This window comes from Herpailurus yagouaroundi, unplaced genomic scaffold, assembly GCF_014898765.1.
Source record: "Herpailurus yagouaroundi ecotype Mexico unplaced genomic scaffold, PumYag 215, whole genome shotgun sequence".
Classification (NCBI taxonomy): Eukaryota; Metazoa; Chordata; class Mammalia; order Carnivora; family Felidae; genus Herpailurus; species Herpailurus yagouaroundi.
In genome coordinates, this window is record NW_024412446.1 from 10110564 (window position 1) to 10135538 (window position 24975).

Consider the following 24975-nt stretch of genomic DNA (forward strand, 5'->3'; position numbering starts at 1 on the left):
AAAACTGGAATCCTTGTGTACTGCTGGTAGGAATTTAAATGGTGCAGACCCGTGGAAAGCAGTTATGGCAAGTCCTCCAACTCAACACAGAAGCACCATATGATCTGGCTATTCCACTTCTGTGTACACATCCAAAAGATGTGAAAGCAAGGGCTGGAACAGGTTATTTGTATGCTGGCCATGTTCACAGCAACATTATTCACAATTGCCAAAAGGTAGAAGCAACCCAAACGTCCATCCCATGGAACAGATACAAAATATAGTGTATATACACAAGGGAATATTACTCAGCCTTAAAAAAGGCAGAAATTTTGACATGTACCACAACAGGATGAACCTTAAAGATGTTATGCTAAGTAAAATAAGCCAGTCACGAAAAGACAAATATTGAATGATTTCACTTATATGAGGTTTGTAGTCAAATTCAGAGCAGAAATAAAATGATGGTTGCCAGAGGCTGGGAGAGGGAGGAAATGGGGAGTTGGTGTTTAATGGGTATAGTTTCAGCTGGGGAAAATGAAAAAATCCTGGAGATGGATGGTGGTGGTGGTTGCAAAACAACATGAATATATTTAATGCCACAGAACTGTACACTTAAAAATGGTAAATTGTGTATTATGTATATTTTAACAATTACAATTTTTAAAATGGAATAACTGTCTTTTTTTTTTGAGAGAGAGAGACAGCACGTTTATATGAGCAGGGGAGAGGGAGAGAGAGAGAGACGAGCAGGGGAGAGAGGGAGAGGGAGAGAGAGAAAGAAACAGAGCATGAGCAGGGGAGGGGCTGGGAGAGAGGGAGACATAGAAATCTGAAGCAGGCTTCAGGCTCTGAGCTGTCAGCACAGAGCCCGACACGAGGCTCAAACTCACACACTGCGAGATCATGACCTGAGGCCAAAGTCGGATGCTTAAGCCATTGAGCCACCCAGGTACAGAGAGAGAGAGAGAGAGAGAGAGAGAGAGAGAGAGAGAGAGAGACAGAGAGAGAGAATCTTTTTTTTTTTTTTTAAACGTTTATTTATTATTGAGAGACAGAGAGACACAGAGGAGGGGCAGAGAAAGGGGGAGACACAGAATCTGAAGTAGGCTCCAGGCTCTGAGCTATCAGCACAGAGCCCGACGCGGGGCTTGAACTCACAAACTGTGAGATCAAGACCTGAGCCAAAGTCGGCCACTTAACCGACTGAGCCACCCAGGCGCCCTGAGAGAGAGAGAATCTTAAGCAGGCTCCACACTGAGCCCCGACATGAGGCTTGATCCCATGACCCTGGGATCGTGACCTGAGCCGAAATCAAGAGTTGAACATTCAATGAACTGAACCATCCAGGTGCCCCAAAATGAGCCCGCTTTAAATAAAACTTTGATTAAAGGAAAACCTTCCTTCCTAGTTCCTCACCCTCTTGAAATGTCTGGTATAGCCATTTTCCAGCTCCTGGCATTGACAACGTAAGGAAGAACAGATTAAAGCTATCAGTGAACCAACAACTGCCCTATGACCCTGGCGTATTTGGAGCAAAAAAGCAACCTATGCAGGCTTGTAGTTACTCTTTGACTTCATGGTCTGATTCTCAAGGCCAAAAACGATCTTCGACTCTTGTCTGTGTGAAATTCCGAGTTAAAGGAAGGAACGACAAAGCCTCTCTTCAGTCATCTGCTTATGAGTTGGGCCCTCCAGGAAACAGAGCTGACTCTTAGTTCTCAAAGGCTAAAACTTACCTTATATCAAAATGTAAGCCAGTGGCAAAACACTAATTCCAATATTTAAGTTCCATGTCCACAGGACTTTAACATTCTCACAGGGAGGGTCCTGCTCATGTTGGTAATTCTGAAAGGCAGAAATGCCTGTTCTTTTATGTTAAGTTTAACCCAAGGGCTAGAAAGGACATAGACTGAATTCTGAGATGAGTTCTTGGGGGGTGGGGGACAACCCTTCCATACTCTTGAGCATCGAGGGCCTAGTATCAATGCATCAGACAGATGATGTTAGAACTTTCTATTGTGTTCATCAAGATCCCCCAAAAGAACACAGCTGTGTCCCCACCTAGTCAGGAGTAGCTAGTCGTTCAGAAGGTTTTGTTCTCTTGACTCCTAGATGCTATGGAAGTGATCAGACCCAACTCTGATGGCCATCTTGAGATATTCTTTATACGCTGTTCCTAGAGTGAGAAGGCAAATCACTACAGATCTCTGCCTATACGAAATTTAACTCTAAGGTAGTAAGACATGTTTTTAAAAAATCAAAAATGAGTATTGGCGTAATCAGGCTATACTTGGTAGTTACACCTCATACTGAGGTGGTGAAATACTCTTTCCCCTAACTTGCAAGCCCAGATCTCACTGGAGTGTGGAGGAGGATTTTTTTTTTTTTTTTAATATCCATAACCCAGCTGTGACACTTCCTTCCATCTCTACCTGTACATCTGTTTCCTACAGAGTGCTGCTGCCTCAAGTGAGATGCGTGAGGCTTCTGTAGATGCTGGGGAACAAGATGGAACAAAAATGCTTCACACCTGGCTCCCAAATTACAGGAACGCTGGACTGGGGCCAACATAAGCTGGCACAGCACCAGCTGAAATGGACATCAATTAAGAAGCCTGTCATCTTTCAAGACTGCAGGGTCTTTTTTCACTCTGCGATCCGCACTGCTCCACAAACCAGCCGAGGCACCACTGGTAGAGTTTTCCAGATGGGATCATTTCCCTTAGATTCCACACTTGCAGATTTATTGCAGAACTTGTTTTTAACCCCTCCCTTTGTTTTTAAAGCCTGAACTGTTATTCTACAGTACAATTTTATCTTTAATTGAATTTATTTGTCCTTAGTAAAGTGAGAAATTTGTACCTACGTGAGCAGAAACAGTTGTAAGCCTGATTAAAAGATGTTTTGTTTACAAAAAGACATTTGAATAAATGTATTTGAATAAATAACTGAGATTAGTAACGGGTCAGAAATTCTTCTCTCTCTATACATCACTCCTCTTGGGGTCAAAAGCCACAAAGCCTTGACCAGACTACATTATCCTGGAGAACTGGACAGACCTCTAGAGCTAAAGCAGGCTTTCTCTGACCATCACATGCAGTGTGACCCATGTCATGTGCAGAAAGGAAAGAAACTCTGCTAGCATCTAGTCAGAGGCAAATGCTCTTTAAGAAAAATAAAGACTTTAAGAGTGTCAGCAATTAGGGGCCACCTGACTGGTTCAGTCAGTGGAACAGGCGACTCTTGATCTCGGGGTTGTGGGTTCGAGCCCCACGGTGGGTGTAGAGATTACTTAAAAAGAAAATCTTAAAAAAAAAAGTGTCAGCAATTAAAAAGTGGCAAGAGTCCGGGAGCAAGCCCAGCCGATCAGGATGATCACAGAAGTGCAGCTCGCCTTCTTCGCCAACGTGCTGGGTGTGTTGCTCATCCTGCTGGTTGTTCTCTTATCACTACGTGGCTGTCAACAATCCCAAGAAATAGGAATGAAAGTGGCTTCTCTGCCCTGGGGCTCCAGGACGTAGTCTGAGGCAAGATGGAGGGTGGGAGGGGCCTTCACACTTCACTTCATCCCTCCACCCATCACAATATACAAAGCAGCTATAACTGGATCTTTCCAAACAACCTGCATTTCCTCAAAGTCTTCCTGAACCCTACAGAACAAGAAGCTGCCGCCAAGTAAGGTCCTGTATAGAGGCTTTCTTTTCTACTCCCTCTCTGTAGTATAAAAATATAGATATACTTTTTCCAAAAGGGACGAGATTACAAATACTACCTTTTCTTGTCTTTTGTCCAATGGGGCATGACATATCTCCTCCCCTGTACCTAAGTGGGCTGCCTTGTGGAAAGAATTCCATGCAACATGAAAGAGTCCCATGATAAATAAATATCTCGTCCACATTTAATGCATGTTCTAAGAACTGAATTCCACTGCCTCAGGGGGCTGCCTGTTGCTGCCAATTTGCTTCTCATGGCAGAACCCTGTGTGGCAGAGCCCTGACTAGGCTCTGCCGATGCTTGTTTGGAAAAGAGTCCAGCTGGAGATGAAAGAAGCTCTTCAAAGTGGGTGACTCCTCGGAGGCTATCACTTTAGGGCTTGGGAATGATTACTTATCAAAACCGCCTTCAGTCTGGAATACATTCTGGGGAGGCAGCTGGTCTGCCCTCTTGGGCGTTCCACTGGAGTGTGCAGAGCTGGATTTGGAGTGATGGCAGAAACTGAAGAACCCAGTTGAAGGCAAGAGCCCCAAATCCACATCGTAGGTAGGGACAGGAGAGAGAGAAGGGATTTTAAAAAGCTTCAGACATCTGTCTGCACAATTCCATCTTGGCCCACCCGTCTCCCCCTTCTTTTATTTTAAATAAACAGCTTCAAAAGGGGTGGTCCTCACATCTTTCTGCTGACTAAGGTCTCGATTTCCTTACTTTCCTCTACCAAGAGAGCCTGAAACCTCTAGCTCTCAGCATTTAATCAGTCAAAACCTAGTCTCTAAGTGAAAAGACAAGCTAGACCAAGAGAATATTTATGACACATATATAGCAGATGAAGGACTTGCATCCAGATTATATAAAGACCTCTCAAAACTCAGTCAGAAAACAAACAATACAATTTAAAAATAGGCAAAAGATCTGAAGATACTTTACCAAAGATATACAGAGGGCAAATAAACACACGAAGAGATGCTCAACATCATTAGCCATCAGAGAGATGCAAATTAAAACCACAATGAGATATCTAGTAGAATGACTTAAACACATACACACACACATAAAATGTGGAATCAAGTGCTGGCAAGGCTGTGGACGAACTGGAATTCTCATACACGCCTGGTGGGAATGTGAAATGGTACAGCCACCTTGGAAAAGTTTGGCAGTTTGTAACAAAATTAAACATACACTTACCAACTGACGCACACATTCATTCCTAGCTATTTACCCAAGTGCAATGAAAACTTAAGTTCCCATAAAAACCTATACATGAATGTTTGTAGTAGTTCATTCATAATCGCCTAAACTGCAAACAACCCAAATGTTCATCAACTGGTGAATGGATAAGCAAATTGTGGTCTATTCATATAATGGAATACTACTCTGAAACAAAAAAGAACGGATTACTGATCTAGGCAACAGCATGGATGAATCTCATATGCATTATGCTAAGTGAATGAAGCCTCGAAAGCTAACTACTATCCGGTTTAATGTATATGACATTCTGGAAAAGGCAAAGTCGTCCCTATGACAGAAAAAAAGATCAGAGGTGACTAGGGGTGAAGGGGTTGGTTCCATGAGGGGGTTTTTGTGGATGACAGAAATGCTCTGTATCTTAATTGTGGTGACAGTTACATGACTGTATGTCAGAAACTGTGTAACAAAGAAATCGATTAAAAAAAAAATGTTTTTAATGTTTATTTGTTTTTGAAGGGGGGGAGGGTTGGGGCAGAAAGAGAGGGAGACACAGAATCCAAAACAAGCTCCAGGCTCTGAGCTGTCAGCACAGAGCCCGACGCGGGGCTCGAGCTCACGAACTGTGAGATCATGACCTGACCTGAGCCGAAGTCAGATTCTTTTTTTTTTTTTAATTTTTTTTTTCAACATTTATTTATTTTTGGGACAGAGAGAGACAGAGCATGAACGGGGGAGGGGCAGAGAGAGAGGGAGACACAGAATCGGAAACAGGCTCCAGGCTCTGAGCCATCAGCCCAGAGCCTGATGCGGGGCTCGAACTCACGGACCGCGAGATCGTGACCTGGCTGAAGTCAGACGCTCAACCGACTGCGCCACCCAGGCGCCCCCGAAGTCAGATTCTTAACTAACCGAGCCACCCAGGCGCCCCACAAAGAGTGGATTTTAATGTGTGTAAACAAACATATTTGGGTCTCTGGGGATGGGAATGAACTAGGGACACATCGCCGCACTCTGTGATCAGGGACAACTGGGAACGCATGCAGTTAAAGTGTGACAGGGCTGGACACAGAGCCCATTTTCACCCTGAAATTAGAGGCGACATTAACACAGACCCAGATATCTGTTGGCATAAAAAGAACTTTATATACTCTTTGTCCCCAACACTTTTCATTGTTGCTGGGACAATGCAATCTTCTTTAACGCAGATAAAAAGATACCAAGTCCCGGCCTGGTTTTCCTCCTCCCCTTTCATTTCCTGTTTCATTTGGGCAGAGATCTCTGTTTCTACAGAGGGCAAAGTAGACTCAAGTTTAAAGGTTGTGGGAGAAAGCAGAGATCTAGGCTAACTGGAGGCCTCTTGGTCTGAACAGGTTAAGGTGCACAGAACCTAACAAAAAACTAAATCCTGAAACATTTTTTAAAAATAATAAACACCTGTCAAGCTCTAATTAAAAGTATTCTCCACGAAATCTCTGTTGTGTTGCCATTGAGTGAGGTCAAAATACAAAGTATACCTGTAATAATAAAGTTTCCTTTCATATCATTATCTAATAGTGAAATGATGGGGATGGGCACCTCCAAAGGGGCAATATTTTCAAAGGAAAATTATACCTCTTATAATGTGGTCACAGGTCCACAAGGGAGCGAGAAGGTTGAGTGGCTAAAGATGTGTGTTCCATCAGTACCTGGAGAGCCGTGAAAGCAGTCAGCTTGGAAAAGAGAGCACATTCCTGCTCTTGTCTTAGTAGCTTATCTTCACACCTCTGCTTCACAGCTTAATCCTTAGTACTACTTCTTGGGTGCTTCAAGTGAGAGGAAGGAAAGGGTACTTGGAAACTATAACTGAACTAGAAACTCTTAGCTCCCGCCTCCGAAGAGCCCAAGCATGTAAGGATAGGCACACATACAAATGCAGAGAAGGAGCTTTTTCATTTAAATGGAGGAAGCTGCCATGTCCACCTCTATAAGCAAAAATATTAATCATCCACCGTCTGGTTTTAATCCACACGCTCCTGATCCTGCATCTGAATGTACTGTTATCAGGGGAAGAAGCATTTCTGCTCAATCTTATTCACCAGCCAAAAACCTGAAAATGTGAAAACCACATTGGTAAAGTGCCTTCTTGGGGACCCAGAAAACTCTGAGCTGCTGCTTTTTTTATTGTTTTCTTTCTTTTTTTCTTTCTTTTAAAATGATGAACAAATGTGAATTTCAGAGGGTCTGGAGGGGGAAAAAAGAAACAGCTCAAGTTACAGGGCCCTCGTATCTTGGAGTGACACTATCCTCAGGGAAATTAGTACTTTCTCTTCTCTATTTCCCAAAGGAGATCCAGCCACACAACCTGATTGATATCAGCCCTTCAGAGACAAGCTTGGGCATCCAGGTGCATCCCTTACGGAGCATTTACAAATGAAATGGCAAGCCCAAACGTAAGCCTTTGCCTCTGGTCTCCGTTCTTCTGGTTTGTGCTTTGCTAGAACTAAAATCAGGGACTAAAAACGCCATCTGAATGAGTCCAAGCACATTTGTCCCACCGTCTGTGCTGGAGACCCTTCCCTCTCCTGAGGGTCACCCTAGAAAGGGTCTCCAAGCCAGTATGTGGGCTTGAGTGTCTTCAAAGCCATTAGTCACCACCCTTGCAGCCTTGCTCCAAACTGCGAAAGGGGCCACCCGTGACACAAAAACTCTGGCAAGATTAGAGGATAGCAAGAGCAGAAGAAACCACAATACGCCTGAGACTCCCAGGAGAACAATGACTAGTGCTGGTGGGGAACAGACTGACAGACAGAGCAGACAGACTCTAACCAGGCCTCGCTCTGTTTTCGATGCAACACAAATGTTTTCCATTAGAAGTTCCCTGCCCCACAAACACTCATACATGCGGCTATGAAATCCACATACTTAACTTCTGCTTTTCTGGCACTCAGACCCAACTACCTCTCCTGTTCCCCTGGAACAGAGCAAAATTGAGAGAAAAGAGTAGTACCCCCAGCACAAAGGTAAGGGGAACAGAATCAGAATCAGAAGCATGCTTACTAAGTAAGTACTATCTAACACGAGTATGATTGAGCAAGCTAGAGGGAAGGAGGGAGAAAACAAGGACGTTTCCTTGGCCAAGAGAGAAATAAGTACTGTAAGGCTCCAGCTCTTACTGGTTGGCTCCTATGCTTTCAGCTTAAAGTTTGGCTTTACCTTCTAGTAAGTCTGCAGCTGAGCTCCATCAGGAGGTGTCGGTCGCCATTAAAGCAAAACAGGCAAAAACCTCAGAAAACTCATTACAAAATGTGCAAAATTCCAGTACTGAAAAACGAATGCTGGCTGATCAGGAACCCATATTTCAAACACTCAGAACCAGCTGAGTATTGCAACTGTGAGAAGAAGCTGAACCAGAAATCTTTAAACCATCAGCAACCGTCTGTAGAACCTGGCCCAGGTTCATTTCTAATCAGTCACAGAGGTAGGGACATGTGGATGTACGGCTAATTCATCTCTTCCTTAGAAAAAAGAAGAAAACTACAAATAAGAATTCAAAGCAACAATTAAAGAAAAAAAGAATGAACACTGAAAAGAAGGGAAAAAGTGAATTTTTAAAATGGCATGTAAGAAACAAAAGGAAATCCCCTATTCAGGCAGCTCTGGAGTTCCCTAATTGCACAAGAGCAAAGGACACCCCCCCAATGTGGACGCCTTATTAAGCAATTGCTCAGCCTTCACTCATTGTGCAATTCCAACCCTCCAAAGCTTTTTGCTGCACATATGCAAACCACGTTTTCCACTGCATTCTAGAATTAAGAACAGTTTCTCATTTTTCTCTTCTTCACTTTAGGGGGTCTATGTGCACAAGGAAAAAAAAAATCTATTGCTAGATAAGCATTCACTACAAATGAGGTTTTACATTATTTCATCTGGTTGTTTCTGAGTTTACTGGGAGTTAGGGAACATTTGGATTTACTCTTGGACAGCTAAAGATTCATTTTTTCCTGTCACTGACAATAATGATATCACAAAAAATTGTCCATGAAAACATTAGACCTTCAAAATCCTTTGTTCCAAATGGTTGCCATTCTGGAATATTTGGAGTACTTAAAAGTAGCAGTCCCTACTTTACAGCCAAAATTCCAACAGCAGCCTGGGTATATCAAAGTGTATTTTATTAACTACAAACCTTTCTTTTGAGAGAAATCTTGTTAAGCGATCAGCAAGAACAATAACAGGTGTATACAAAGATGAGGAAAGCATGACAAGAAAACCCAGAGGTCATGCAGGAAAAGACAGATTTGACTTCATAAAAATTTTAAGCTGTACACTGTAAAAAATATAAAGAAGATTATAAAACAAGCTACAAACCGGGAGATAATATTTGCAACATATAAAATAAAATATAACTATCTACAGTGTATAAGAACTCTGCATATCAATCACAAATAACAATATAAAAATGAGCAGGGCCATAAATATGCAAGTCAGAATGGAAAAATATAAACAGACAGTAAATATACAGAAAGATCCTTTATTCCACTAGTAAACAAATGCAAGCTAAAGTGAGATGCACTTTTTAACCCAGAAAATTAGCAGAAATTAAAATATTGCTGTAATTTTTACAAATACACAGTATTTGTAAAAGTATGAAAAAACAGACACTTGCATACTGCTAATGGGAGTGTAAATTGGTATGATCATTTTGGGGGCACTTTGGCAGTATTTGTAAAAACAGTAAAATTTATATATCTTTTGACAAAGCAATTTCACTTGTAGGAATCTATTCTAAAACAACAGTCTTATAAACATACAAGGATTTAAGTATGAAGAAGTTCATTTTAGCACGGTATGTGATGACAAAAAAGGGACATAACTCAGTTATCACCTAAAAGACAGATGGTGGGAATGTATACTGGTGCAGCCAATATGGAAACCACTATGGAGGTTCCTCAAACAATTAAAAATAGAACTACCCTACGATCCAGCAATTTCACTTCTGGGTGTTTATCTGAAGAAAATGAAAACACCAATCTGAAGAAATATAAGCACTCCTATGTGCACTGCAGCATTATTTCCAACAGCTAAGATATGGAAACAACCTAAGTGTCCATCGATACGGAAATGGATAAAGAAGATGTGATGTATGCATACAATGGATTACCATCTAGCCATAAGTAATGAAATCCTGCTATAGTGAAATGAGTCAGAGATAGACAAATAGTGGATGATTTCACTTATATGGGTAATGTAAAAAACAAAACAAATGAACAATCAAAACAGAAACCAACTCAAAGATACAGAAAACAAACTGCTGGTTACCAGAGAGGTGAGGGGTTGAGGAGGGAGGCGGACGAAACAGGTAAATGGGATTAAGAGGTACAAACTTCCAGTTATAAAATAAGTAAGTCACAGGGATGAAAAGTACAGCGTAGGGCATATAGTCAATAATATTGTAATAACTGTGTGGTGACAAATGAACTAGACTTATCATGGGATTTCACAATGTATAAAAATATCAAATCACTTTGATGTACACCTGAAACTAACAGAACACTGTATGTCAATTATACTTCAATAAAATAAGATGTATAAATTGTATCTACACAATGGAACATGATGCAACTTGAAAAAGAATGTAGATTTATACACTGTGATTCAGAAGCAGTTACAAGGTATGAATATTAAGCAAAAAAAGAGTAATGTATCACAACATGCATTTGTATGAGAAAAGTTAATATTCTGTGTATGTATGTTCGCAAGAATGGTTACCACACCGTTATTAGCAATCGTTTCTGGAAGGGAAAGAGGGGCTGGTATTCTCATTTTCTACAGTTCTATATGATTTTAATATTATTTCAGAGAGCATGGATTACTTCTGTAATTAACAAGTAAGGACAGTCTGCCTTCTGTTTCTCAGCATGAGATGAAGTAGGTGGTACTGGACTAGTCCTCCCACCATAAACAACTATACAATATCTGAAGCAGCTGTTTGTAGGCAGTGAACAACAGGCAGTGCAAAACTGTGATCCCTAAAACACCAAACCCATGGAGAAAGAGTTCAGATCTGTGGTTATCAGAGGTAGGGGTAGGGAGAGGGTGACTAGAGGAAGGTGGCCAAAAGGTACCAACTTCCAGTTATAAGACAAGTAGTAGGGATATAACGTACAGCACAATGACTACAGCTAACACTGCCGTATGATACATCACAAGGGGAAATTTTTCTTCTTTGCTTTTCATTGTGTCTGTAGGAGAGCATGGATATTAACTAAACTCACTGTGGTAATCATTTTAAAATATACGCAAATCAAACCATCGTGCTGCATACCTTAAACATGTACAATGATGTACGTCAATTAGTTCTCAATAAACTGGGAGAAAAAATACTAGAAATATTTTTTTATGATTAAAGTCTGTTCCCCTTTCATGAGGGGGGAAAAAAAGGCTGTGACCTCTGAGAGAAGAAAAACTCACAAAATGATCTCTTGATCACTTAGTCCTCTGCTTGGGAATAATTTTCCAACCATGATACAGAAAGCTGAATCCCAAGGAAATTATGGTGGTCCTGTTGAGTTGAGGAGGCAGAGGCAGAATCTGAGGTAGCTGAAGGGGCCGGAATCAGCAAGTAGGGAAATGGACAGGAAGAAGTTATACAAAGAAAGAGCATGAAACACATGTGAGAATCTTCAGTGAATAATGGGGTGAAGGCTGGACTGTACCTATGCAGCCAAGACCACCAGGGGCTGACCAGAAGGCAGCTGCTACAGGGTTGAGAGTGGTACAGAAAGATGTTAGAGATCCAACAGTGTAGAAACAGCACTGCCTTAGGACGGAGGAGTTGGGAGTTCCAAAACTGCCAGAGTAGAGAGGTTTTAACACCTTGTTAACATGCCCTGGCAACCAGCTGAATCTCCAGAGAGGCCACACCCTAGAGTGGGAGCTAATCTAAATTTGCATTAATTAGATCCTAAAACCCAGACTAAAACAAAATCTGCAGGGAAGACAGGGCTTGGAGGTTGACTATCACCACATTGCTGGGGCTTGGGGACATCCTAGGTTCCTAAGTAGCTGCCCTAATAATATGTAAAAAAGCCAAGCATACAGAAGTTCAAGATGATCAAGCAGTGATGTAATTGCCTTTTTAAGGAAAAACAAACGAACAAAAAAAAAAAAAACCCTCCCGCCCAAAAAACCAATACTCTCCAGAAGAAGGTAACAAGATCCAGAATCTAACAAATTAGCCAGTGCCAATGACTATAAACAAAACCCACTAGACACAAAGAAACAGGTAAATGCAATCTACATTCAACAGAAATTGAATGTGAGATGGCCTACATGTTGGAATTGATAGGCAAAGACTAAAACAGCTAATTATAAACAAGTCCAAAGTATTAATAAGATGTTCAAAGAATTAAAGGGAAATATGGCCTTAATGAGTAAACCAATAGAAAATGTCAGCCAAGAAAAGTAATTATCAAAAAGAACCAAGTAGAAATTCTTAAACTGAAAAGTAGTGAAATAAAGAGTTCACTCGATAAGTTTTACATTATATTGAAAATGGAAAAGAAACAGTCCATTAACTTAAAAAGACAGATCAATAGAAACTAAGTAATTGGAAGACTAGAGAGAAAAAACACTAAAGATAAATAGAGCCTCCATCATGATCTCCCAGTTCATGGGTTTCAGCGTCACAGAGGGCTCTGTGGTGACAACTCAGAGCCTGGAGCCTGCTTCGGATTCTGTGTCTCCCTCTCTCTCTGCCCCTCCATCTCTCACGCTCTGTCTCTCTCTCTCTCTCTCTCAAAAATAAACATTAAAAATTTAAGGGGCCCCTGGGTGGCTCAGTCGGTTAAGTGTCCAACATCAGCTCAGGTCATGATCTCGTGGTCCATGGGTTCAAGTCCCGCGTTGGTCTCTGTGCTGACAGCTCAGAGCCTGGAGCCCGCTTCGGATTCTGTCTCCCTCTCTCTCTGCCCTCTCCCACTAGCGCGCTCTCTCTCTCAAAAATAAACATTTTTTGAAATTAAAAAAAAGATAGAGCCTCACAAATGTGTGAGACTATCTAAAAATTTCTAACATATACATAATAGGAATTCCAGAAAGAGAAGACAGGGTAAGTAGGGCAGAAAAAAGAATAATGACTGGAAGATACCCTGAATTTGATGAAAAACACCAACTTACAGATCCAAAAAGGTCACTGAACATTAAGCAGGATTCATGTAAAAAGAACTACACCTGTGCACATCTCAACCAAACTTCTGAAAACCAAAGATAAAAAGAAAATATTCAAAGCAGCCTCCCCACACAAGACACATTATACAAAGAGGCATATGAATGCTGATTTCTCACGAGAAAACAGTGGGTGCCAGGTAATAAGAGAACCACATTTCAAAGATGCTGAAAGAAAAAAACTTCAATCCAGAATTCTATATCCAGTTTTTAAAAAAATCCTTCAGAACCAAAGATAAGAGAGAGAGAGAGAGAGAGAGAGAGAGAGAGAGAGAGGCATTTTTAGCTAAACAAAAGCTACAGGAATTTGTCACCAGCCACCTGCTTGTGTCCTATAGGCTCAAGATAAATAATTATCAGCTGGAAACTCGGATCTACTGAAAAGAATGAAGAGCACCAGTAAATAAGTAGATAAATAGAAAAGTCTGTATTTTCTTTTTGTTTGTAATTTACTTAAAAGAAAGCTATTTAAGTAAAAATAATAATAGGGTATGGTAGGATTCATACCATATGAAAAGTCAAACAGAAGACAATCACACTAACCAAGAGGGAATGGGTAAATGGAATTATACTGTTTAAAGATTGCTACATTTGTTTTTGTTTTTTTAATTTTTTAATGTTTATTTATTTTAGAGAGAGAGAGAGAGAGAGAGAGAGAGAGAGAGAGAGAGCGAGCACAAGCAGGGGAGGGACAGAGAGAGAAGGAGACACAGAATCCAAAGCAGGCTCCAGGTTCTGAGCTGTCAGCACAGAGCCCAATGCAGGGTGCGAACCCACGAACTGTGAGATCGTGCCCTGGGCTGAAGTCAGATGCTCAACCAACTGAGCCACCCAGCCGCCCCAAGATTGCTACATTTGTAAAGTGCAAAGCAGGAAACAAGAAGAACAGGTGTGTAGGTGTGAAGTGTAAAAAGGTACAATGCTGTGCTTGTTTCCACAGCACATGTACTAATACTGGAACGAAACAGAGAAGACTGGCATGGCCCCTGCGCAAGGATTACACACAATTCGTGAAGCGTTCCATATTTTTATATTTCCATACCCACTTCTCCCCATGTGTCTCCTCCCCAAACATCTCCATGAATCTCCCCTGCACCCCCTGCCTTATTGCTACCCATCATGCAACCTTACAGTTGCCATTTTACTGCCTTTTTAAAAATATTCAACAGAAACCAGGTGCCTTCAGAGGCTCTCTGATAAAGCAGAGCCTGGAGCCTGCTTCAGATTCTGTGTCTCCCTCTCTCTCTGCCCTTCCCCCCGCTCGTGCACTGTCTCTCTCGCCTTCTCTCTTTCAAAAATAAATAAACATTAAAATTAAAACAAAAACAAAACAAAAAACAGAAAAGGTGATAATCCTTAAAGGAAAATCTTAAAAAACTGAATTTTATCAAAATTAAAAACATTTGCTTTCCAAGATTCTGTCTTAAAAAAAAAAAAAAAAGCTAGCCATACACAGTGAAAAAAATATTCACAGGACACCTATCTGACAAGGACTTGTGCACAGAATACACAAGGAACTTTTACCATTCTCTAAGAAAACATCAATATCCCAAACTTTAAAAATGGGCTATAGATTTGGCCATTTCTCAAATGAGGATGAAGTACTAACAAACCACATGAAAAGATGCTCATCATTAATTACACAAATGCCAACAAAACTAGCATAAGACCCTGTCACACTTTACTAGAATGGCTAAAACTCTAAAGACCAGAAATATCAAATGTTGGCAAGGATCTGAAACAACTGGAATTCTCAGGCATGGCTAGTGAGAGTATAACGTGGTACAATCACGTTGGAAAACAGTTTGGTAGTTTCCTTGAAGTTTACAATATACTTAATCATTTGACTGAGCAATTCTACTTCTAGCTATTTGCCCCCAGAGAAATGAAAACATTATGTCCACAAAAAGACTTGTACATTTGTTCACAGCATCTTTATTCATAACAGCCAAAAAATAAAAACCCAAATGTGTCTGAGCCCAAAGTGAATGAATAAACAGAACGTGATATATCCATATAATGGAATACTACTCCTCAATAAAGGGAATGAATTGCTAGAAGAACACAACATGGATGAATCTCATAGATATGCTGAGTGAAAGAACAAAGACATAAAAGCATATACTTTATGATTCCACTTATATGAAATTCTAAAATAGGCAAAACTAATCTTTAATAAGAATAATTAGATCAGTGGTTGCCTAGGATGGGGAGTTGGACTGAGGAGATTAACTGTAAAGGGGCACTTAAGGAACATTTTGGGGGATGGAGACATTCTGTATTTTGATTGGGGTGGTCATTACACAGGGATATATATACTATCAATACATTCGAATGTATGATTTTATTGTATGTAAATTATACATAAACAAGTTGACTAATAAAAGTAAAAGTATTACCAACAAAGATTACTTTTTTCAGATATCTAAAATTATGAAGTAAAAACAATATTCTTTTACATATATGAGAAGTACATTAAAGAAAATAAAGGGTGGGGCAGGAAGTATAGAGGCAGAAGTTTATGTCAATAGCAAAGTCCTCTCTCTAGGTATCATACTTTTTCTTCTTACCCGTTTCAAAGTTATTTTTTATTATGGCCCATATTCATTAAGTCTTGAGCCAAAGATGGTTTATATGTATGCATATAGATAGGTAGGCAAACTTCCATTGCTGACCTTCAGGTTTTTATGCATCAGTTACCCCCATCAGCCAAATCCATGAATCCCTGTTCATCTACAAACAATCCTGGCGGCAAAGTTTGTAGCCCAGGACGTTGTCCCAATTTTTTGGTCCTTACAAGTTGCACTATCACTACTCTTAGATTTTTTTTTGTCCTCGGACACCCTTCCAAAATGATGTAGATCATCCTTTGCATATATTCAGTCCCTCTTAGAGAACACTCAAGGGTTTGCCAAAAATAAATCAAGTTCTCTCTCCAAAGACTCATATTCTAGACACTAAGGTACTTTTGGACTCTAGGGCATTCCAAGATTTGAAGAACATCCAACACAGAGAGAAAGAAGTAGATAAATTCATTCTGAACATCCATTCTCCTGTGAACTTTTCCTTCTTTGTTCATTTTGAAGAACTATTATGGGAGATCAGGTAATATCCCTAAACTAGGTAAAAAATTCCCAAGCTCATGGTGAGGAGTCAAGCTCCAAGTGAAAATAAAAGAACTGTCAAAGTTATGAAGAGAACTGAAGGTACTAACAACTGTTTGTTCAACCAGTGTATTACTGCATTTTTATTCAATTAAGAGTGTGTGTGACTTGCTTGGATTTGATTCCTTCATTCTTACCTGTGTCATCCTGGGCAAGTTCTTTCATAAAGTTCAAATTCCCATGGGGCTTTTGTGACATTTAAATGAGATAATGTAAAGCATTAAAACAGTATCTAGCACATGAGAGACACTCCTTAAAAGTCAGATGGTTCCCTCAGGGTCCTCTTGGGAAAAGAAATCCAGACATGTGACTCTTCATATATACTCAGGAAAAACATATTTATAGCATTCTGAATATAACTTCTTTCTGAAGAGCTCAGAAAGCTGTCTGGCAATATGGAGGCATAGTATATGCACTCTTAGGTAATATGCCCTACATTCCAAAGTTAAAGATAGAATGAGGAAGACTATTTTTTTTAAATTTTTTTTAATGTTTATTTATTCTTGAGACAGAGACAGAGTGTGAACAGGGGAGGGGCAGAGAGAGAGTGAGACACAGAATCTGAAACAGGCTCCAGGCTCTGAGCTGTCAAGCACAGAGCCCGACGCGGCGCTCGAACCCACCAACTGTGAGATCATGACCTGAACGAAGCCAGACGCTCAACTGACTGAGCCACCCAGGTGCCCCGAGGAAGACTATTTATAACAGAAATCTTTATTATTTTTACCTGGGCCCAAATCTTTGCCTGATAACTACAACCTTGGAAGCTACCAAGTTCCTAAAAACCAGTGGTTCTCAAAGTGTGGAACCCAAACCATCGGCATCACCTGGGAACTTGTTAGAAATGCAATTTTTCTACCTTTTTTCCTCTCAAACAATGAAAAAAAACACTGGGGATTGGGTCCAGCAACTGCGTATTTTAACAAGCCCTTCAGGTGATTGTGATGAATGCTAAAGTTTAAGAATTACAGAAAAGAACACCTACTCATGACCTATCCACAGCATGAACGTAAGGTAGCCGAGTTCAACAGAGCCCGTTTGGGGAATGAGATTTGTAATTTGTAAATTAGGGAGTAACTAATAAATCTGAAAGTACTGGAGTAAATGGAAGTAGTAATCAGTAATTCTATAAATTTAAAAGCAATTAGTAAAGAGGTGAGAGAGAGCACAAAAAAGGTGAGGGAGGGCAAAAATGAGGTAGGCAGAGATATACACGATACAAACAGTTAGTGCCAAGGGGCCACTGGTGGAATGAATCATCAAATAAAGCAAGCCATCGAGGTATTTACTGCACTTACAGTGAGAAGGGGAAAAAGTTTTACAACATTTGCTAGATAGAAACCAGAGGACTTCTCAAAACACCATACAATTTTACCTAGTTTATACCCATCTCAAGGGCTCCTTCAATTAAATAGGCAAAACAGAAAAGGAAGTAGATACAGTTCACAGTTTATTCTAAATATCTGGCTGGACATGATTTTTCTTTAGATGTCTATGGACTGATAGGGAAGTATGAGGAGAAACTGACTCAAAGGGTGAAAACAAACAAAAGATCTAATCTAGCATGGTGTGACAAAGGGACATCCATGTTCTTGTTACCTAAAAAATAGAATGCTGTGCCTCTCCAAGTATCCAAAAGTTCTCATCTCATTCAATATACAGAGAAAACACCTCCTGCACAAGGGTAACCAAAGAAAAGTTCAAAAGTTATTCATATACAGCTACTGCAAAACATTAAGAAAAAAATGGGTGATGGGGTGCCTGGGTGGCTCAGTCGGTTGAGCGTCTGACTTCGGCTCAGGTCATGATCTTGCGGTTTGTGGGTTTGAGCCCTACTGTGCTGACAGCTCAGAGCCTAGAGCCTGGAGCCTGATTCAGATTCTGTGTCTTCTCCTTTCTCGGCCCTCCCGGCCCTCCCATGCTCATGCGCGCTCTCTCTCTCTCTCTCTCTCTAATAAATAAACATTAAAAAAAAAAAGAAAAAAGAAAAAATGGGTGAGTATTCTAATAGTAAAATGGGCAAAGAACATAAGGCAGTTTATAAGAAATATAATACCAATTATATAACCAATAAGCATAATACTTTTATTTTTTTTTTCAACGTTTTTTTTTTTTTTTTTTTTTAATTTTTATTTTTGGGACAGAGAGAGACAGAGCATGAACGGGGGAGGGGCAGAGAGAGAGGGAGACACAGAATCGGAAACAGGCTCCAGGCTCCGAGCCATCAGCCCAGAGCCTGACGCGGGGCTCGAACTCACGGACCGCGAGATCGTGACCTGGCTGAAGTCGGACGCTTAACCGACTGTGCCACCCAGGCGCCCCAAGCATAATTACCCTATTGGTAATCAAAGAAGGAAAATCAAAACAATGAAATATCGTTTTTTGCCCATCTCTGGCAAAGTCAGGAAAAATTAAATCATTCAACCTTGATGAGGAAGCTAGAATATAAATACTCTTATATTCTGCAGTTTACATGGCATACAATCTTTTTTTGGAGGGCAATGTAGCATTATCTATCAAAAGTCTTAAAAATCTGCATACCCTCCTTGACCTAGTAATTGTACTTCAAAAATGAACAAAAGGTGTATATAAAGACTTCTGCCTGAGAAGGCATCATTTATAAAACTGAAAAGTCAGTAACTTCCCAAAATGCCTAATGGTTGAGGACTCAGCAAATATTATGATATGTCCATGCCAGTTAATATAACACAGCCATTAAAATTCATGTTATAGGTGAACATGGAAACATATGCAGAATATATTTATTGCTAAGTGAACAAAGTGGATTACAAAACAGTATATATATGGTTTGATCCTATTTCTGCTAAAAAGCAAAAAGAGTTCACATGTCTGTCTGTCTGTCCATCCATCCAACCAGAAGGATCACAGTCTTTTCTTTCCCTTATTGATAATCTTGATTTTTCTAGTATTTCTAAGATGAACACCTATTTTATAATACAAAGAGAGGTTGTTTTTGTAAAAAAAAAAACAAAACACTTAAAAACTATAGACCTCAGAGTTAAATAATTCTACTTCCAATATCTCAACTGAAGTGCCCAAACTGAATACACAGAATAGCTCCTCCATATGCCTTGTGATCCCTCCTTTGTCTACTGTGTTTGCCGCTATGGTTGTGGTATCCAGAATGGTGCCTGATGCATGGCAGACAGTCAATAGCTCTTAAATGAGAAAATGCCATCCATCTCCCATAAATCATAAAGAATTACTGCCAGATGGATAGAAGACAATTGGAAGCAGGTCATTAAGAGCCAATTGACAGCCTGCATTCCTAACAAATCCACTTTTATTTTCTATTTTTTAAGAAATCAACTTAAAAAAATTTCATTTGATGTCAGTATGTAGATATGGAATTGATTTTTTAAGGTGCTGGTTTGTTTGTTTAGAATGTGTGTGCATGTGAGCAGGGAGAGAGAGCAGGCAGAGAGACACAGAGAGAATCCCAAGCAGGCTCCATGCTGTCAGCATGGAGTCTGACACGAGGCTTGATCTCAGGAACCACAAGATCATGACTGGAGCCAAAGTCAAGAGCTGGACGCTTCACTGAGTGAGCCACTCAGGCGCCCCTGGAACTGATTTTTGTATACTGACTTTATGATCAATCAACTTTGCTAAATTCACTTAATCCTATTAATTTATCCTTATTTTCTTTCAGATTTTCTAAGTATTCATCACATTATTTGCAAATAAAGACAACTTTTTTTTCCCTTTCCAATCACCTTTTTAATACTTTCCTTTTCCTGCCTTCCTGTACTGGCTAGGACCTCCAACATAAACTGAATGTAACTGATAATTACTACCCTTGTGTTGTTCTATTTCTAGACCGGCTTGGTGGTTATATAGTTCCTCACTTCGAATTCTTTTTGTTTAATGTATTTCCACATGTATCTTGCATAATTAAAAAGGTTCAAAAAGAAAAAGAAAGTAGCGGGAGAAGTAAACAATGAAGAGACTGGCAAAATTCTCCAGTATGGAAGGGTATGTTAGTTTCCTATTGCTGCAATACAATGTATTACCTTACAGTTCTAAAGGTCAGAGATCCTAACATCAAGGTGTTCACAGGGTGTTGTCAGTTTTGTCAGTCGACGTGTTGACAGTGTTCTTTCTGGAGGCTCTGCAGGAGAATATGCTTCCCTGCCTTTTCTAGCATCTAGAGGCCACCTGCATTCCTTGGCTCACAGTCCCTTCCCCCATGTTCAAGGCCAGCAGTATACTGTCTCCAAATCCCTCTCTCTAGACCACTAGTTCCATCATCACATCTCCTTTTTCTGACTCTTGACACCCCTGCCTCCTTATAAGGACCTTTATGATTACATTAATCAACCTCGGAAACCTAGGATCATCTTCCCACCTCAAGACCCTTAATCACACCTGCAAAGGCATTTTTGCCTTGTAAGGTAACATTGAACAGGTTTCAGGAATTAAGACGTGGACCATCTTTAAGGGGCCATTATTCTGTCTACCACAAAGTGTGAGGACATGGGGGCAGAGGCAGAATGCCACTTGGCAGCTTTTTCACCACTATAAATCAGTACCACTCACAATCAGCAGTTCAGACAAGCTCAAGGGAAACTACCATACTAAATGGGAAGTGACCAGAGAGTAGAATTTCTTCTTGACATGGTAGGCTACAGCTCCAAGGAGGAGGTCAGAAACTGCCAATATCATTTATGTGAAACAGAAATCAGACACAGGAAACAGCTCTGGTATAGCAGCTCCACTTTATACAGAATAGAAAATGTAGAAAATAAATTCATTTGTTAAGATTGCATACCACCTGACTTCCTCCCCACTCTCTTCAGGGTGGTGACTCGGTAATATAAACTTCTATCAAGCAGTTGTAGACTTGAGAAGGAGATTCTAAAGAGTATTTGTAGACAAAGAAGGAGTCACATAAGAATCAACATAACCTGGGGCACCTGGGTGGCTCAGTCGGTTGAGCGCCCGACTTCAGCTCAGGTCACGATCTCACGGTCTGTGAGTTCGAGCCCCGCGTCGGGCTCTGGGCTGATGGCTCGGAGCCTGGGGCCTGCTTCCGATTCTGTGTCTCCCTCTCTCTCTGCCCCTCCCCCATTCATGCTCTGTCTCTCTCTGTCTCAAAAATAAACATTAAAAAAAAAATTAAAAAAAAAAAAGAATCAACATAACCTATTTTGGAGCAAATATGAGATCTGAAGAAACCTTTCTTTGTTCAAAGAAATATAAATGGCCAGAATCAGACTGTAGAAATCCAAGTTGGGGTCTATGAAAGGAGTGTACCACAGTTTGTGGGAGGTAATGTAAAATGAAGAAAAAGATAATCTTATATCTGATGTTTAAAATCATAGACATTGTGAAGTATGATAAAAGAAAAATGACAAAACAGTTAAAGGGACCTGGAGAAAAGGCAGGCAAAAATATAAAGGTTATAGGATAAGACGGGGAAATAATGTAAAAGAACATATAATGCAATAGCAGTCTTAAAAACCAAATTAGAGGGGCGCCTGGGTGGCGCAGTCGGTTAAGCGTCCGACTTCAGCCAGGTCACGATCTCACGGTCCGGGAGTTCGAGCCCCGCATCAGGCTCTGGGCTGATGGCTCAGAGCCTGGAGCCTGTTTCCGATCCTGTGTCTCCCTCTCTCTCTGCCCCTCCCCCGTTCATGCTCTGTCTCTCTCTGTCCCAAAAATAAATAAACGTTGAAAAAAAAATTAAAAAAAAAAAAAAAAAAAAACCAAATTAGAAGCAGTGAAAAGTAGAATCAGCATTATAAAAATCCGAATCAATTACAGAAAGGATAAACTTGAGAAGCTCTTTGGGGATGCAGCGGCAAAGCAAAATGAGATTACAATGATGACAGAAAAAGAGATGTAGAAGACAACGAAGAAAATAATAAACATAATATTAGCAAATAAGGACACAAGAAATAAAAACTTTTCTAGTCCAAAGACAGAACTGTATCTGCTTATTAAAAAGCTCGTTTTGGGGCACCTGGGTGGCTCAGTCAGTTAAGCTTCTGACTTCGGCTCAGGTCACGATCTCATGGTTTGTGAGTTCAAGCCCCACGTGGGGCTCTGTGCTGACAGCTCAGACCCTGGAGCCTACTTCAGATTCGGTGTCTCCCTTTCTCTCTGCCATCCCTCCCCTGCTCATGCTTTCGCTTTCTCTCTCTCTCTCTCAAAAATAAACATTAAAACATTAAAAAAAACCAAAAGCTTGTTTTGGGGGTGTCTGGGTGGCTAGGTTGGTTAAATGTCCGACTCTTGATATCAGCTCAGGTCATGATCTCATGGTTGTAAGATCGAACCCCACCTCAGGCTCCCAGGCTGAGCATGAAGCCTGCTTGGGATTCTCTCTCTCCCTCTCTCTCTGCCCCTCCCCTGCTTGCACATGCTCTCTCTCTCCCCCTCAAAATAAAACAATTAACTTAAAAAAATAAAGAAAAAGGTAAATACCAAATTGTTAACAGCAGTTATCCCTGGAGTGTAGTCTTTGACTTTAAATATTTTTGTGAATCATCTGATTCCTTTGCATAAGTATGTGTATTACTACTACATTTTATAAAAGTCACCTTAATGTTTAAAAAGCATCCATGTCATCTTTGATGAAAACATTCCTCAATTGAATAACATTTGAATAACAGGTGAATCAGGACACCTGGGTGGCTCAGTTGGTTAGGCATCTGATTTTTGGCTTAGGTCATGATCTCACAGTTTGTGAGTTCGAGCCCCACGTCGGGCTCTGTGCTGACAGCTCAGAGCCTGGAGCCTGCTTCCGATTCTGTGTTTCCCTCTCTCTCTGCCCCTCACCTGCTCGCATGCTCTCTCTCTCTCAAAAATAAATAAACAGGGGCGCCTGGGTGGCGCAGTCGGTTAAGCGTCCGACTTCAGCCAGGTCATGATCTCGCGGTCCGTGAGTTCGAGCCCCGCGTCGGGCTCTGGGCTGATGGCTCAGAGCCTGGAGCCTGTTTCCGATTCTGTGTCTCCCTCTCTCTCTGCCCCTCGCCCGTTCATGCTCTGTCTCTCTCTGTCCCAAAAATAAATAAACGTTGGAAAAAAATAAATAAATAAATAAACATTAAAAAAATAATAATAACAGATGAATCAAAGAACATAGTAAGAATGGAAAAGCCATAGAGTAAAAGGACTGATGGTGAGCACTGAAAACACTTAATATAAAATTAATTCTTAATAATTATTGTAAATTTAGAAATAAAATACAATTGTGTGAAAAAGAAAATACATATTGGTAAGCAGTCCTAATTTCTACGTCTTAAGTATAGGTCAATAGTTTTGGCTTTTCAAAAATTCCTCATGTTGATACTTTGAAAATAGAAGATCAAGTATGCTTTTCAATAAATTAGTGACTGGTAGCCCTGAAAATAAATATTTTCCAGACAACCAAACAACAAAGGCAATATTTCCCCCAAAACTATGTAGATGTGTGTGCATGTACGTGGGTATACATGTATACACACACACACACACACACACACACACACACACACACAAAGAGTATATAAAAAGCATTAAAAAAGAACAAAGCATATACCGTACAGTCCCAATTTTATGAAAAGAAAAGAGTAAGTACAGATATATAAGCACAAGGGGGAAAAAGACTGGAAAGATATAAACTAAACTATTAACACTATTTAATTTTAGGTGGTAGTTTGCAGGTGATTTTTACTCTCTTGTGCTTTTCTATATTTTCCATTTAAAACATTTTGGGGCAATTATGTATACAATAAACATCACTCCAAAAATGTCACTGAACAAATAAACAAGGAGACAAAAGCCAGCAGTTCCAAAAGCTGGACAATTTAAGCTCCATCTTTAATCTCAACAACCTATTTTATGAATGATGAAGTTTCCTAGGCTCCTACATCCAGAAAGAAAGTAAAGATGCCTGGAAGGATGAATGGGATGTGACGTGAGACTTAAAACACTGACTTTATAATGTGACTTACAATAATTCATTCCCCAGTCAAGCCAGAGTGGCTCCAGCGGTAGCTTGTTGAAAAGTTCTTCACTTAGTTCTTGGTCAGACAACATGGGGAGGAAGACAAAGAAGATCACAAAGCTTAATCTACCTGGGGATGCCAGAATAAGCACTGCTTACATCTATTTATGACATAAATGCTTGGTACCATTAACTAATTAGAGCTTTAGGAAAGCTCTTTAGAGTCTAAGGAAAGAGAGGACCTGCTGCTAAACAGATCCTTGGTTAGTATTACCTAGAGCTATACAGTCACACACATGTATTTTGAAGATGATAATTAAGCTTTTTTTTACACTAAGCCATAACATGAACTCAACATCTTTCCTTTTCATCATTTCCCCAATCTGCATATAGGGTTATTGGGGTTTCAATGAGAAAATGCAAGTAAAGAGCTTAGCACAGTGCCTGGAAAATGGTTAGTGCCTACAAGAGCTTAACTTCATAAATACTATAGTTCAGTTACTTTTCCAATCATTTAGGCACTATAATGCGGCAGAAAGGACACAGAATTTTGTTTTGCTTCCTTTCAGGATGACTATTTATTACTCCTTTAACCACAACTTACTATAGAAAATTTCATGCATATACAAAAGTAGAATACTATAATGAATTCAATGAATCCATTACTCAGATTTAATAATCAGTATTTGGCCTCTTTTTTTCATTTATACTTCTACCCACAAATTTTATTTTATTTTATTTTATTTTATTTTATTTTATTTTATTTTAT

The 24975-nt window shown here is 40.1% G+C and overlaps 1 protein-coding gene, 1 non-coding gene and 1 pseudogene across 8 annotated transcripts in view; 2 read left to right on the forward strand and 1 right to left on the reverse strand.

Moving 5' to 3' along the window:
* The window catches only part of SMG6 (SMG6 nonsense mediated mRNA decay factor), a 227631-nt gene that overhangs the window by 80126 nt on the left and 122530 nt on the right, over positions 1-24975 (reverse strand). The window lies entirely within an intron of this gene.
* LOC121017335 (dolichyl-diphosphooligosaccharide--protein glycosyltransferase subunit 4-like) lies at positions 3353-3575 on the forward strand (annotated as a pseudogene).
* LOC121017396 (U6 spliceosomal RNA) lies at positions 14013-14118 on the forward strand. The gene has a single exon (XR_005784741.1). It is a non-coding gene; the product is annotated as a U6 spliceosomal RNA (small nuclear RNA).